A 14,270-nucleotide genomic window follows, 5' to 3' on the forward strand; every position below is an offset into this window, starting at 1 on the left:
TGACAAATGCAGAGCTGACATCATACTCAATAAAGAAAAAGTAAAAGTATTTTTCTTAAGATGAGGAACAAAACAGGGATGTCTCCTTTCACCATTCTTTTTTTTTAAATTTTTTTTTTCATCCTCACTCGAGGACATTTTTCCATTTTTTATTCAGACAGAGCAGGAGGGAGAGAGAGAGAGAAACATCGATGTGAAAGGGACACATCGAGTGGCTGACACCTGCACGACCCAACCAGGGCCGGGGACAAACTGCAACCGAAGTACATGCCCTTAGCGGGAACCGAACCTGGGTCTCTCTGGACTGCAGGCCGATGCTCTAACCGCTGAGCCATACCGGCCAGGGCATTCTTTCACCATTCTTAATCAACACAGTATTGGAAGTCCTGGCCACAGCAACCATACAAGAAGAAGACATAAAAGACAACAAATTGGAAAGGAAGAAGTAAAACCCATTGTTAAAGTACCTAAAAATAAATTTAACCAAGGAGGTAAAAGACCTGTACTCAGAAAATTATAAGACCTAAACGAAAGAAATTGGAGAGACAAATAAATGGAAGCATATATTGTGCTCACGGATTGGAAGAATTAATACCATTAAAATATCCATACTACCCAAAGCAATCTATACATTCAATGCAATTCCTATTAAAATACCAATGGAATATTTGACAGAACTAGAACAAATAATTCAAAAATTTATATGGAACCACAAAAGATTCTGAATAACCTCAGCAATCTTGAGAAAGAAGAACTAAGTTGTAGGTATCACATATCTGATATACTACAAGGCCATAGTAATGAAAACATCATGATACTGGCATAAAAACAGACATATAGATCAATGGAACAAAATAGAGAGCCCAGAAATAAACCCACACCTACATGGTCAATTAATATTGGACAAAGGAGGCAAGAACATACAATGGGGTAAAGACAGTTTATTCAATAAATGGCGTTGAGAATATTGGATAGATACATGCAAAAAATAAAAAATAAACTAGACACTTTCTTACACCATATACAAGAATAAACTCAAAATGGATTAAAGACTTAAATGTAAAACTCAAAACCATAAAACTCCTAGAAGAAAATATAGGTAGTGAAATATTAGACATTTCTCTTAGCAATATTTTTTCTGATATATCTCCTCGGGCAAGGGAAACGAAAGAAAAATAGACAAATGAGACTACATTAAACTGTGATTCATATGAGAAATGTGAGAAAGACAAACACTATCTAATCTCACTTACATGTGGAATCTAAAAACATGGATCTCAGAGAAACAGAGACTACAATGGTGGTTGCCAGGGCCCGGGGAGGTGAGAGAAATGGACAGGCAGGTCTGCGTGCCTGTGCAGCTCAGACCACGGTTTACAGGCACGCCCACAGGTCTCTTTCAGTGAGGACACCAGGCCCAGGGAAGTTAAGGAGTAATTGAAGGTCAGTCAGCTGGTGGGATTGGAGGATGGGCAGGGCGTCCACCCCAGATCAGACATTTACCTACCTGAGGTGTCTGCTGTTTCTCTCCAGGTTACCAAACCTAGAGCAGATGACTTCTGGGCAGATTCAGGATGGGCAGCCATGCCTCCTTCCTAAGGGATTTTCTTCCTGGTTGAGCAGCAGGCAAGACTAACTGGAATGACTGAGATTGTTGGTTAGACTAACCATTTCTTCAATGGAAGCCTTGGGGCGCCCCCGTGTGGTTGTCACATGAACTGCTGGCCCAGGTTTGGGCTGAGACAGGAGGGCAGCAAGGTTCAGGCCCTGAGCCAGACATGGTGTAGTCAGGGCCTCATTTGATATACAGCCCACTGACCTGTAAGCTGGGTGTTCTCAGCTTGTGCTGGAAATGAAAAAACAGAGCTGAAGTCAGACTTGATCCCTGAAAATAATGTTGAAGCTGGGCTTTTAGGCTCAGCCAGTGACCACTGGTGTTGCACAGACTTCCCTTCCCAACTCTGAATTTATAATGGCTTTTTAAGTCAGACCCTTAGTTAGGCTTTGGAACTGAGGAGTCATTTTTGGACTTTGTAAAGGGCTTCCTGCCCTGGCTGGTTTGGCTCAGCGGTTAGAGCGTCAGCCTGCAGACCAGAGAGGCCTGGGTTTGGTTCCCGCTAAGGGCACGGACCTCGGTTACGGTTTGTCCCTGCCCTGGTTGGGTCGTGTGGGTGGCAATCTCTCTCATATCAATGTTTTTCTCTCTTTCTTCCCCCCTCTCTCCCTCTCACTCTATACCTGAAGATAAATGCAAAAATGTCCTCGGGTGAGGATAAAAAATAAGTAAATAAATAAAGGGCTTCCCAATTTTATTAAACCCAATGCTTCCAAAATATTATCATCTCAACATTTATCTAACACAAAATTATTATTTTTATTTTATTTTATTTTTATTTTAAACATCTTTATTGTTGAATGTATTACAGCTATCCCCCTTTTTGTCCCCCCTTGACCCTCTCTTCCCCATTCCCAGCCCCCTCCTGCCTTCCCTACACTATTGTCTGTGTCTATTGGTTATGCATATATGAATATTAGTTCTTTGGTTTATCTATTTCCACCCCACTTCTCCTCTTTCCTTTGAGGTCCGTCAGTCTAACAACCAATTTGTACTTCTTAATCCCTTCACCTTTTTCACCCATCCCCCCAACCCTCTCCCATCTGGCAACCAACAAAAAGTTCTCTGTATTTATGAGTCTGTTTCTGTTCTGCTTGCTCTTTTTGTTTGTAGATTAGATTGTTGATAGACATGTATTTATTGCCACTTTATTGTTCATTTTTTTATCTTCTTCAACATTTCATATAATACTGGTTTGGTGGTGATGAACTCCTTTAGCTTTTTCTTGTCTGGAAAACTTTATATGGCATCGATTCTAAATGATAGCTTTGCAGGATGGAGCAATCTTAGTTGTATGTCCTTGCTTTTCATCACTTTAAACATTTCTTGCCACTCCCTTCTGACCTGCAAAGTTTCTTTTGAGAAATCGGTGGACAGCCTTATGGGCACTCCATTGTGGGTAACTAACTGCTTTTCTCTTGCTGCTTTTAAGATTCTCTCTTTGTCTTTAACTTTTGCATTTTGATGATGATGTGTCTTGGTGTGAACCTCTTTGGTTTCATCTTGTTTAGAACTCTCTGTGCTTCCTGGACTTCTAGGGAAGTTTTCTGTTTCCTTCTAGGGAAGTTTTCTGTCATTATTTTTTCAAATAGATTTTCAATTTCTTGCCCTCTCTCTTCTCCTTCTGGCACTCCCATGATGCGAATGTTGGTATGATTGAAGTTGTCCCACAGGCTCCTTATACTATCCTCATTTTTTGGATTCTTTTTTCTTTTTGCTGTTCTAATCAGGTGTTTTTTGCTTCCTTATATTCCAATTTGATGGTTTGCTTCTTGGCTTCACCTACTCTACTATTGATTCCCTGTAATTTTTTTTTTTTAACCCTCACCCTAGGATATTTTTACATTAATCTTCAGACACAGTGAAAGGGAGGGGGAGAGAGAGAGAGGGACTAATGACAACTGAGGTACATGCCCTTGGCCAGAATTGAACCCAGGACTCTTTGGTCCACAGACCAACGCTCTAACTGCTGAACCAAACTGGCCAGGACAATTCCCTGTAAATTATTCTTTATTTCAGTTAGTGCATCCTTCATTTCTGACAGGTCTTTTATTATGCTCTTGAGGTCCTCATGAAGTTCCTTGAAATTCTCACTAAGTTCATTGAGCGTCCTTATAAGCAGTGTTTTAAACTCTGCATCTGTTAGATTGCTTATTTCCATTTTGTTTAGTTCTTCTCCTGGAGTTTTGTTCTGTTAACACAAAATTATTAATGAGATATTACATTTCCTTTTTCACACTAATTCTTTAAAAATCTGGTAAATATTCTGCACTTACATCACACTTCTATTGAGACCAGCCATATTTCAAGTGCTCAATAGCCATGTGGCCAGTGGCGACTGTATTGGACAGGGCAGCTCTACACATTGTCATTGAAACCACGGCTCCTGAGAGAGGCTGGCCCACTTTCACAGGTTTCGGTCACCTGCCAGAGGTGCTCACACCTGAGTATGGTTTCATTATTACCTCTTCATAGAGGCAATCACACTTCATCACCACCTTCTTGTGTGTGGAGTGTGTTTAATGCCTCCCTTCCCACTAAACTGAAACATCATGAGCACGGGGACTGCGCCCATGCACCACTGTACCCTGGTGCCAACGCCATCGGTTCTCAGCAAGGATCGTCGTCGACTGCCTGCACAATTAGGGGAGAAGTGCTGATTTGTTCAGCAACCCCTTGAGCTAGGCCCTGAGCTACTTTATCATCAGTCTTTATCGCAGCCCCTGGAGGGGCCCACATTATAGGCCCACAGTCACACAGACACTATGGAGCATAACACCAGCTTGGGAGGGGAAGCCATGCCCAAGACCACCCATGTGGTGAGTGCCCAAGTGGGACTAGAAGCCAGGCCTGGTCAGTTCCCACACCTGTGCCCTCCACCTCACCAAGGGAAACCTCTGCGTGCTGTTCCCATCTCAGAAGGACTGTGGTCATCCAGTCAAACTCTGCTCTTGGGGGACAAGAAACAGCTATATTTTATTATAAATGTTTACCACGGTTCAATTTTTTGCATATATTACTGGGACAAAAATTAATTATAATTTTAAAATCCCCTACACGCTACCTCCCTCCCCCCAGGAAAAGCACATGAATTAACCTTTATGTGTTTCATAGGTCAGATAGCTATTTTTATTTCTGCTCTGACATCTGGAAACAAACCTATTTTGATGTTCTCAATGAACTCTCTGACTCATACCTAGAGAGGTATTACTGTTCATGACATGAGAGATGTCTAGCTCTCTCTTGCTCGTGAGAAGGACTTGGTAATTCTCCCTTCTTGAATTTCCCACTCCTGGCAGTTATCAGGGCTGGAGACAATGCCCATTCCACACCAGGTAGTGGGCATAGTGTTTTGGGAAGAGTGTTGAGCTAGGACTTAGTTATAAAATGGTTGGTTAGGATGCGATTCTGTTCAAAAAGAAACAAAAGGCCCAAGGTGGAGTCTCTTGCCCCCAGCACAGCAAACCAAAACTGCACTGCAATTTCAGCTCCTCCCAGGAATGCGACCTTGAACCAGTTTTTGTTCATTAATAGTTCTGATTTGTAGCAGGTCCCCCAGTATTTCCCGAAACCTAACACTTTCATGGAGTTTTGGTGCTTGGGCAGCTGGCTTTGAACTGATCTTGCCATTTATTAACTGTGACCTTGGACAAGTTATTTAACTGATTTAAACTTTTGCTTCCTCGTTCACAATATGTGGATGATTATAAAGCCCACCTTTCTGAGAGTTTTGGTGAGGATTAAATGGCACAATGTATGTATGTGATAATGTATGTAGTATTTCCTTGGATTGGTCAATAAATTAGCTATGGTCAGTATTATTCATAAGAACGGTGTTGATCCTATGCAAATCACCTGTATACGCAGTTAGTATGAGTGGTACTGAAAATAATATAACACATTAAAAAATAATATTTCATGGGGCTGGTGTTAGACTGCAGCTCAGATCTGAGCTCAGTTACTTGCCTTCTATAGGATTAAAGTGGGGGGTCAAGCAAAGTCGAGGTGGTCAATGCACATCACTGGGACTTAAGTTAGAGGGGACCTTACATATTCATGTCTAGGATGATGAGACAAAACTTAGTTGCTGAGATTTTTGAAATTTGATGAATAGAATTTGAAAATCAGCTCTCATCTGACAGCCATTTATATGGCATATACAATGCAACAATGTCCATGATGTAGAGAGCTTCTCTCTGTCAATAAGAAAAAGGAACTGGCCCAGCCGGTGTGGCTCAGTGGTTGAGCATCGACCCAGGCACCAAGAGGTGGCTAGTTTGATTCCTGGTCAGGGCACATGCCCAGGTTGTGGGCCCAGCTCCCAGTGGGGGGCGTGCAGGAGGTGGCCAGTCAATGTTCTCTCTCATCGATGTTTCTATCTCTTTCTCTTTCTCCCTTCCTCTCTCTCTAAAATAATAAAAAAAAAAAATTTTTTTTAAGAAAAAGGCCACTGAGTAGAAAAATGGGCAAGGGATATGTCAGAAGAAATAAAACAGAATGCTACCTGTATGAAAAGACTTCCAACCTGTGCTATTCAAATAATACAACTGGTTGTTTTATAATACAACTGATGTTGGTTTGTTTAAATTAACCTTTCTATTTTTAGATCGTCATAGATTTACATGGATTTTAGGTAATAATACAAAGAGAACTCATGTACCCTTTACCTAGTTTCCCCAATACTAATGTCTTGCAAAACTGTAATTTGATCACAACCAGGGTATTGACATCGGTACTGTCAGGATACAGAACAATTCTATCACCATGATAACCTGTAACATTGCCTTTTAAACTCACACCCTAGTCCTGGCCAGTTTGGCTCAGCGGTTAGAGTGTCTACCTGCGGTCCAAAGAGACCGGGTTCGGTTCCCGCTAAGGGCACGTGCCTCGGTTGTAGTTTGTCCCTGGCCCTGGTTGGTTGTGCGGGTGGCAGCCACTTGATGTGTCCCTTTCACGTCGATGTTTCTCTCTCTCTCTCTTCCTCTCTCTCCCTCCCACTCTATCTGAACAAAAAAATGTCCTCAGGTGAGGATAAATAAATAAACTCACACCCTAGAATTTATACAAGTGGAATCATACAATATGTAAACTTTTGGGGTTGGGTTTTTTTTTTACTCAGCCCAATTCTCCAGAAATTCGTCCACTTGTGATGTGTATCAATCATTTGCTCCTTTTAACTGTCGTGTGTTGTCACATGGTTTGTACCACAGTGTAGACCCCACTCAGGGAAGAACAGTTGTGTTGCTGGCTGTTTGGGGCTATTATGAATAAAGCTGCTATAATCATTCATTTCAGACTTTTGTGTGAACTTAGATTTTCATTTCTCTGGAGGAAATGCTCAGAAGAGCACTTGCTGGGTTGTATGGTAGTTGCGTGTTTAGTTTTTGCAAGAAACTGCCAAATTTTTTAGAGTGGCTATACCATTTTATATTCTGACTAGCAGTGTATAAACAATCCAGTTTCTCCATATCCTTACCAACATTTAAACATTTTAGCTATTAGCATGTAGTGGTATCATATTGTTTTATTTATATATATATATATATATATATATATATATATATATATATATATGGAGAGGAGAGGAAGGGAGAGATAGAAACATCAATGACTGAATGTCGATCAGCTGCGATACCACATATGCCTCTGTAGTGTGAGTTCCTCTCTCAGATGCCTAGACGTCCAACGGCTTTCAAATGTCATTTCCATTCGAATGGTGACCTTGCCACAACTGGCAGGACACAATGCAGTGATGCTGAAAAACCTCCATGCAGTCTTGTCTTTTGTTTTAATTTTAGTTGGTTTGAGAGAGAGAGTGGAAGTGAGGGGGAGAGAGAGAGAAGCATTGATTTGTTCTTCCACTTATTTATGCATTTACAGGGGGTCGAACCAGAAACCTTGGGGTATTGGGAGGATGCTCTAACCAACTGAGCTACTCAATCAGGGCAGTGTCTTTTTTAAACAAATTGATTTGAGAGAGAGAGAGAAACATCGGTTTGTTGTTCCTATAGTTATGGTTCCTTTATGCGGCCTGACTGGGGATCGCAACCTCGAGTGTTAGGAGACACTCCAGCTGAGCTCCAACTGAGCTGCAGTCTGTGCAGCGGTTCTCCACCTGTGGGTCGCGACACCTTTGGGGATCGAACAACCCTTTCACAGGGGTCACCTAAGACCATCAGAAAACACATATTTCCGATGGTCTTAGGAACCGAGACACCGCTCCTCTATCCGTCTCCAGGCGGGTCCGCCCACGTGCAGATACGCCCACGTACAACATGAGGAACCGTATTATAGGGTCGGCATTAGGAAGGTTGAGAACCACTGTGTTAGTGTCTTAAAGAACCTAAAATCTGGGACCAGTAAAATCCACAGAAATTCATTCTGGCCTTTAAAAACTTTAAAAAACTGGTTTCAAAAACACCAACAGGGCGGGACCTGAATTACCAGACCAAATGGAAAAGTCAGATTTCGTGGTTCTCAGTAGTAATGGGGGAATTTCCGGGGGAGGGGCGGGTGATGGGAAAGAGTGGGGTGACCAGAGGTGGCTTCTCTTGCTGGCTTTCACCTCTCACCGATCTTCATCTTCCACATCCTGCAGCGCTTCTTTGTTCTGTTCTTCACCATCACCTGGAAATCCTAATCCACAGTGTCAGGTTATCATGGAACATTCGAGTCCTTACACCTTTCTTCATGCAGAGTATCCGGTTCTGCAACTGCATTATCCAGTGGAAGGAATAAGAAGCTTTTGACCCTGGCTGAGTAGCTCATTTTGTTAGAGTGTCCTCCCGATATGCCAGGGTTCTGGGTTCGGTCCCCAGTCAGGGCACATACAAGAAGCAACCAATGATACTGCATACCTAAGTGAAACAACAAATGGCTTCTCTCTCTCCCTCTCTCTCTGCCCCCTCTCTAAAAAATCAATCAACACTTTTTTTTTTTTTTAATCTTGAAATAAAATAGCTGCTTTTGCCATCCTGCAGACATGGTCAGGGGAATTAAGAATTTTATTGTAGAATATGGAAAAATTCAGAGCAAGATGTGGTGGAAGTCCTGGTGTTGCATACACAGCTCTGTGAGCCTCTGTAGCCTGTCATTTCCTGTGGCCGAGTCCGCCAGACCTGTGGTCATCCCTTTTCATTTTATGGTAGAAAACTTTGGATGTGTCAGTTTCTTAACCTGCAGGGGTTTTTTTGTTTGTTTTTGTTTTTTTTTAATCCTCACCCGAGGACATGTTTCCATTTTTTATTCAGATAGAGCAGGAGGGAGAGAGAGAGAGAAACATTGACGTGAAAGGGACACATCGAGTGGCCGCCACCCGCACAACCCAGCCAGGGCTGGGGACAAACTGCAGCCAAGGTACATGCCCTTAGCAGGAACCGAACCCAGGTCTCTGTGGACCACAGGCCGATGCTTTAACCGCTGAACCAAACCAGCCAGGGCTTAACCTGTAGTTTTAAAATCATGAATTCAATTTGTTTAATAGTGATAGGGTTATTTCATATTGGGTGAGTTGTAGTTCGTATGTTTTTGAGAAATTAGTCCATTTTGTCTCAGTAATCAGATTTATGTGTGTGCAGTTTTTGTAGTAGTGCTTTGCTATCATTTTGATGTCTTCAGGGTCTGTAGCAATATTCATTCCTGATACTGGTGATTTGTATCTTTTTGGGAAGGCGGTTAGCTTGGTGGAGGGTTGCCAATTTTATTTCTCTTTTCAAAGAACTGGCTTTCCCCTTGATTTTCTCTATCATTTTTCTTTTTTCAGTTTCACTGACATCTGCTCTTATCTTTATTTCCTTCCTTCTGCTTGCTTTGGGTTATTTTACTCTTTATTTTCTAGGTTCTTGAGATGGGAACTTAGATTGCTGACACTTTTAGTCTTTCTAATGTAAACATCCAACACATACATTTTCCTTTCAGCATTGCTTCAATGTTCGGATGACACGAGTATGAAGTGTTTGTTATTGTCCCACAGTGCCTCGGGGTTCTTTCCAAGGGTCTCACTGTGTCCAGTGGGAGGAATAAGAAGCACATGTACTCATCTACCCTGAAGTAGAAATCCGAGTGTATTTATTTTTAAGCAAACCACTTTTCTTAACTTCATCCACATCATCATAATCATCATCATCATCATCATCATCATCTAACAAAGAAGAATGGTTATGCCCTGGCTGGTTTGGCTCAGCGGTTAGAGCATCGGCCTGCGGTCCAGAGAGACCCAGGTTCAGTTCCCGCTAAGGGCATGTACCTTGGTTGCAGTTTGTCCCCAGCCCTGGTTGGGTTGTGTGGGTGGCAACCACTCGATGTGTCCCTTTCACGTCAATGTTTCTCTCTCTTTCTCTCTCTCCCTCCCACTCTATCTGAACAAAATATCGAAAAATGTCCTTGGGTGAGGATAAAAAAAAAAAATGGTTAACAAATAGAAAATGCTTTTCTGTACCCGACAGTTTATACAGGTATGAATTCATTTTACAGGTGAGGAATATGTGTACAGGAAGCCCAGGTTTGTGGATGCGCACAGAGTTTTATTTGGGGTACATTACATGATCAGAGGCCCAGATGGGCCTGGGGAACAGGCAGCTGCAGGTACGACTCACCGATAAGGAAGGGATACGGGCTGGACTGGGGAATTCGATGCGGCTTCCAGGGCTGCTGATGGTATTACAGCCGCAGGAATGACGGCTGCACCTAGTGGGTCAGCAGAGAGGAGGGGTCCAGGGGCTGAGCCTGGCGCCCCTGGTGCAGACTGAAAGCAGTCGAGGAAAAGCTGCTTCGATTGATTGTGTTTCTTTCTTGTTTTCCGTGAAATCTAAAGCGAGGCCGTCGGCAGAGAGTGAGCACGGAGGATGAGGGGTGAGGTGGTGTCTTGGAGGCCCAGAGGCTGAACTGACCGGAGACATTGAGAGAACCTCCTAGAGGCGTGGAAAGCGTCTCTGGCAGGAACGAAGTGCCACCGGGTGGGAGGCTTTGTGCTGCTGTGTGAATGCAGACGGCGGATGGGAGGCTTTGTGCTGCTGTGTGAATGCAGACGGCGCCGGCGAAGGCGGGTTTGGAGGGTTGAGGTTCCGCTGAATGACTGTGAGAGTGAGCCGGCGGGGGTTCGAGTCTTCCCAGCGTCCGTGACGTTCTGCTGCCCCAGACTGCGGTCCTGTTTTCAGTGCTGCCTGAGTTTTCGCTGGTGCCATCCCTGGGGCTCTGCTCCCGCCCCCACATTGGTGCCATTGGGCCTCAGCCCTCCTCCTCCTCTCCCTCTCACACCTTCCCTTTGGGTGACTTGTCCCCCTGCCCACGAGCCAGCTCAGCGAGAACTGAAACCAGTCCTTTAAAGGCACAGCAAGAGTGGCTTTCTGGATTTGACTCTTCTCGGGATGATGTCTGAGCTTATTTTCGTAGAAAGCAGGCTCATTGAAGTCGGAGAAGTTCTATTTGGCAAATAGGCCTGCCATCACGTGGGCTCTGTGCCTTCCTTCGCTAGTTCCAGCATGAGGTGCGAAGGTCACCTCTGAGCCACTCCTTCCTCTGTCTTCCAGGAGTTTTTGTCCAGCAGAGGCGAGTCTGCCCCAGGTGAAAGCACTGCAGCAGCCGGTGCCGGGAGTGGTCCGGGGAAGCAGATGCTGAGACGGGATTTTATCGCCTTGAGAAATTTGTTTACTTTTTTTTTAATCCTCACCCGAGGACATTTTTTCCATTTTTTTGTTCAGATATAGTGGGAGGGAGAGAGAGAGAGAAACATTGACGTGAAAGGGACACATCGAGTGGCTGCCACCCGCACGACCAACCAGGGCCGGGGACAAACTGCAACCGAGATACATGCCCTTAGCGGGAACCGAACCCGGGTCTCTCTGGACCGCAGGCCGACGCTCTAACCGCTGAGCCAAACTGGCCAGGGCGAAATTTGGTTTCTCGGCATAACACTAAAAACCCACACCAGTCCCCTAAAATAATCCCTTCCCGAGATTCCTCATTTTCTACAAAACCGTCATTGCATGTCATCTTCTGGGTCTCGAGTGCAAATCCTCCGTCGAATGTGAGTTGTACCCACACTTTCTGCCCCTCTCCCCCAGTCTGCAGACGAAGAGCTGCCTCTTAGATGAGCGCGAGGCAGCGGGGGTCGTGCCTGCCTCCGGGGCGCCGGCCACTTGTCTTCTGGGTTCAGAGACTGTCAGATTCGGGGCTGCTGGTGCAACTGAAAATCGTGGGGGTGGGATGCCGGGAAAGAGTGAGGAAAGGCAGAGCCTCCAAATCTGCCTGGAGACCCCCCTCCTGGTCTTGCTCTTTCCTCTCAGCTGTGAGGCTAGTTCTCAAGACTGGAGGAGGCTCGCGTGTCACGTGATCCCGTTCGTTTGGAACTCCAGAAGGGGTCAATCTGTACAGATCCCGAGTGTTATTAGTGGCTGCTAGGGTTAGGATGGGCATGGGACTGGGAGGAGACAGGTGGTGATAAAAATGTCCTCGAGCTGATGGGGGTGACGGGGTCACATAGCTGTGAACTGGCAGAACAACAACAATAAACTGTGCACTTTAAACAAAGAGGGGAACTAGATGAATTATATTGCAATGAAGTTCTTTGAAAGAACTAAAGAAAGACCAGGGGTGGACCTAGGGAGAGCTGGACACAGGGGGCCCCTGTCACCGGGACTCTTCCATCCGCTGGCTCTGCCATGTCCCTGCCCCCAGGGAAAAGCCAGGTGAGAAGGTAGGAGACTGAAGTCTAAATGCAGGGTTTGCTTAAAACAGCCAACCCTGCAAACTTGCCCTCCACCCACTGCACCGACTTCAGTGGTAGATGCGATGAGACCGACAGTTGATTAGGAGAAATTGGAAAGAATCTTAGTTCGGGTTCCAAGAAGCAGAACCTGAGATCAGGGCTCGGGTCTGGAAGGTGGTCCCAGGCAGCAGGAGCCAGAAATAGACAGGGAAGGGAAGGGAAGCGACGCTGGATGTTACAGAGTAGCTTCTGCTGTGAGTACCTGGGACCTACTCCACTGGGGACCCTCTGAGACAGGGCCGGGACTTGGGTGACACACTCAGAGTTCCACATTTAAGGAGTAACTGGTTCTCGGGAGCTGGCACTGCTCCAGCATGACCTTGATTAGGAGTGCTGCCTTACAGTTTACACCAGCCGGCCCCTTTGGCCTCGACCCAGTCCCTGCCCTGCTCTGGGAAACTGTGTAGAACTCCCCTCGCAATTGTCCCACCAAGCAACAAGGAAGCTGGAGTCACTGACTCCTGTCTCCCTGGGTCATTAAATCCTGGGACTTGCCCTGGCTGGTTTTGCTCAGTGGTTAGAGCGTCGGCCTGCAGTCCGGAGAGACCCGGGTTCAGTTCCTGCTGAGGGCATGTGCCTCGGTTGCAGTTAGTCCCCGGCCCTGGTTGGGTCGTGCGGGTGGCAGCCACTCGATGTGTCCCTTTCACGTCGATGTTTCTCTCTCTCTCTTCCTCTCTCTCCCTCCCACTCTATCTGAACAAAAAAATGGAAAAATGTCCTCGAGTGAAAATTAAAAAAAAGAAAACCTTAAAAAAAAAAAAAATCCTGGGACTTTCAGCCCTCAGGCAGGGAGGCCCCAGATGTTGAGATATAATCACAGCAGCCAAGACAGGAAGCTCTAAGAACTAAACTATTCATAGCAAGGCAGGAAATTGACATTCAGCCAGGGCATCACCATACTGCTGTCCCGGCCGTGTGTGGTCAGCTGTGGAACAGCTTGCACGGCAGCTCTGAGAAGAGCTGGACCCCACATGCTTGGACCCCACATGCTTGTTGATGGTCGGCGCTGGGTGGGAAGTCAGTCCCCTTCTAGCCCCAGGCGATAGAAGGAAGGGACGTTCTAGCTCAGGAATTGCTGATTTAATGTGTCCACACATCACTTGTCCAAATGCAGAGTCAGCTCCGCCAGGTCCAAGTGCATTTCTAACCAGCTCCTATGTGGTGTCAACACTTTGGTCCATGGAGCACATGTCTGGTAGCAAAGATCTGGAACAGTGGGTGTCAGTCATAGCTGTGATAGAGTCACACGGGGGGACGTGCAAACATTCAGGGGTTCCAACTGCGTTGGTCTGGAGTGGGACCCTGATGTGGATATTTTTTAACTCCCCCATAATTCCATGAACTGCTAAGACTGAGAAATACTGATTTAGAATGGGTAAGAATTGTAACTGTTGTTTATTGATTTTGCAACTTATTTATGGAAGACAAACATGGTGGAGGAGTGAATGACTGACTACATGGAGAGAGGATGATGACCCCTCTAATTCTCTCCTAGGCACTTCCAAAGCTGGGAGGCAAGAAGGCTCTCAGAGGCTGGCTCAGGTGGCTGTGGAGTGTCTCCGTCCCGAGTTCAGCCCCAAAGTGGCCCTGAGCTCACCTGCCCCACACTACCATCTGCCCCTTGGTGCACCTGCCCCAGTCTTTACTGGGCTGTCTTCAATGCTCCCTCTGGGGCTGCCAGGGGTTAATTGGCTTCTGGCCTTGAAGAAAAGGGTGAGACTAGCAGAAGAGCCCGTCTCTGGTTTTGGACAGTGAACGGGTATGCATTTCCTTGCTCTCTTGCAAGACTTCCTGCTGCTGCAGAGGTTGATGCCCCACCACGCTAGATCTGGAGGTCAGTGGGCACCCACGCGAGTCTGTCAACAACCACAAAGCATTCTTCTCCAGCGG

The sequence above is a fragment of the Molossus molossus genome, unplaced genomic scaffold (assembly GCF_014108415.1).
Source record: "Molossus molossus isolate mMolMol1 unplaced genomic scaffold, mMolMol1.p scaffold_m16_p_18, whole genome shotgun sequence".
Lineage (NCBI taxonomy): Eukaryota > Metazoa > Chordata > Mammalia > Chiroptera > Molossidae > Molossus > Molossus molossus.